The sequence below is a fragment of the Marmota monax genome, unplaced genomic scaffold, assembly GCF_021218885.2.
Source record: "Marmota monax isolate L192 unplaced genomic scaffold, Marmota_monax_Labrador192_F-V1.1 WCK01_AAM20220418_F8-fsc02768, whole genome shotgun sequence".
Classification (NCBI taxonomy): domain Eukaryota; kingdom Metazoa; phylum Chordata; class Mammalia; order Rodentia; family Sciuridae; genus Marmota; species Marmota monax.
Genome location: NW_026693540.1, coordinates 5,004 through 7,551, shown reverse-complemented (window position 1 = coordinate 7,551; position 2,548 = coordinate 5,004). Strand labels below are relative to the sequence as shown.

Sequence of the window (2,548 nt, the reverse complement as noted above, 5' to 3'; positions counted from 1 at the left end):
ACTTCTGAGAGCTTCTGAAAGTTGGCTCCTGACCCAGCAACATCTGCATCATCAGGGAGCTTGTTAGAGATACAGGATCTCCAGGCAGTCTTCAGATCTACAGAAACAGAATCTGCATTGCAATAAAATATCCAGGCATTTTTTCTTTTTTCCTTTTTCCTTGATGAGTTGCTAGGGGCCTTGCTAACTTGCTGAGGCCAGCTTTATCTAGTGACCCTCCTGCCTAGGTCTCCCAAACTGCTAGGATTATAGACCTATCCCACCTCAGCCAGCCCTCTGTACTTTAGAGAGTTAAAGCCCTGGTTTTGAGCAGTGTAACTCAAGGGAGGATCAGCTGACCAGTGTTAACAACAGCACCAGAGCCAAGGAAAGCTGCAATTTGGGGCCTTTCTCCAGATGCACTAAATCAGTACATCTAGGGGTTTTAAACTGTTTTAACAATTGTTCCAGATAATTCTTATCTTTTAACTTACGAAATTAAAATCTACATTTTAATCAGATTCCCACTGATTTGTAAACTCTAAGTGAGAAAAGCTCTGGCCTACAGAATTTTATAAAGGCTGCTGTTCAAACTGCCTCACAGCATGTAACTCAGCCATGGTAATCACCAGCTCCAAGTAATGGTTTGTTTCAAAGGTCATTCAAAATCTTTGAAAAGGTTTGAAGATTTGTTTCATAGTTATTTTTCAAATATTCTTTGATAAATGGTGATCACTTGTAGAAGAGTGGACTCTAGCTTATGAGTCAATCACGTGTGTGTCATGTAAAGTAGCTATCAACACCAACTACTTTTTTTCTCCTCCCCCTCCCTCCTCCTCCTCCTTAAGAAGTTCCAGTCTCCCTTTAGGACATCCTAATATAACTCATTTCAATTGCACAAATCTAATTAGTGAGAAGAGCCTTTTGGCCTTGGATGTCTTTCTAAACTAGGACCCACCTCCCTCCCTCCCTCCCTCTCTCCCTCCCTCCCCCCCACTCTCCCTCCCTGTCTCCCTCTTTCCCTTCCTTTGGTCCTTCCCAGGGTCATTCTATCACTGATCTATATCCTCAGCCCTTTTTATTTTTTAGTTTGAGGCAGGACCTTGCTAAATTGCTCAGGCTGGCCTCCAACTTCCCATCCTCAGCCTCTGGGGAGGAAGAGTCTTAAAATACTGCCAGAGAAGCTTTTGTTTTCCTTATCTTCATCCTTATCAAGAGTCCATCAGAAGCAGTGTAAACTAAGGAGATACTGAAAGCATTCAAACACCCCAAAGCAAGCACAGCACTGAAGGTAGACACACACACACACACACACACACACAAATGCACAAATGGATCCAAGGAGGACCAGAATTGTGTGACCTGGTCAAAGCTGTGTCTACCACTTTTTTTTTTTTTTTTTAAACAGCTTAATTTGAACAGTGCAAAATACCTACATAAACTTTCAAATGTGTCAGGAAAGTTTGTCAGAGACCTGGATGTAAGCAACAGACATTAGGGGATGTTCATTCAGCGAAGTTTGGGCATTCAGTGAAGCCTCTGGACAGTCTTAATGTGCACCTTTTACTGAATTTCTATGCATTCAACTATTCTAGAGCTCTGTAGAAGGGAAGTTTTTTTTTTTTTTACAGTAATTGATAGTAAATTATATTTATCCATTCCAATTTAAAATACTTTTTGCCCAATAAAAATGGAATTGCAGTAGAAAAGACAACCAAGACATTAGATTTTATTGCCTGCAGATTATAAACCTGTTTTCCATTCATTCATTAATCTCCCCAGGAATTCCCGATAGGAAATGTAAAGTAGCTATCAATGTAAAGTAGCTAACTAAATGTATAGATAAAAGGAGGGGACAGAGGGGCAAATAGCCAAGACGTCACCCAATTTGCAAATGATGCAGCCCAAATTCGAACTGGAGGCCTTCGCGCAGGTAGCGAGCCCTGCCGGCAGGTGCCCGCCGGCCGCCCAGCTGCCGCGAGACCCAGTGCTCCCTGGACGCGCCGCAGCAAAGGCGCACCTCCCAGGCCTCAATCCCACGGTCGCGGAGCAGCCCGGAGCCTCCCGGCGAGCAGGTGTCGCGGCTCGAGACCCCTAGGGTGGAGTGCCGCCACCCCTGAGAACGGAACTAAACGACAACCGACGCAGGGCGACAGTGAAGGGGACTTCCTTGCAACAGCCAGAAGCGTTTCCACAAGTAGTTCCTGGGACAAAAAGAAACACTTCTGCATCCTCCCCGTCGGGGAATCGAACCCCGGTCTCCCGCGTGACAGGCGGGGATACTCACCACTATACTAACGAGGAAGGTGGCAATACCTCCGAAAGAGGCCCTATTGAAGGGATTTCCGGCATATTGTAACCCCACCTGCACTGCTCTTCGCTGAGGATTCCTGGGAAACCTAACCGTTTTCACCCTGAAAACTATTATAAAATTCTTAAAAACAAATTCCCTACGTTACTCAACAAATATTAAAACAATTCTGCGGAAGTTCATGAATATTACTGTAAATAGGTCAATAGCAAAGAAAAGTTCATTAAGAGTAAAGAATGCATTAAACTTTAAGAGCTC

At 44.2% G+C, this 2,548-nt stretch overlaps 1 non-coding gene across 1 annotated transcript; it reads right to left on the bottom strand.

Annotated features, from left to right (window-relative positions):
- Positions 1-2,211: 2,211 nt before the first annotated feature.
- On the bottom strand, positions 2,212-2,283 carry Trnad-guc (transfer RNA aspartic acid (anticodon GUC)). The gene has a single exon. It is a non-coding gene; the product is annotated as a tRNA-Asp (tRNA).
- Between the last annotated feature and the right edge of the window lie 265 nt (positions 2,284-2,548).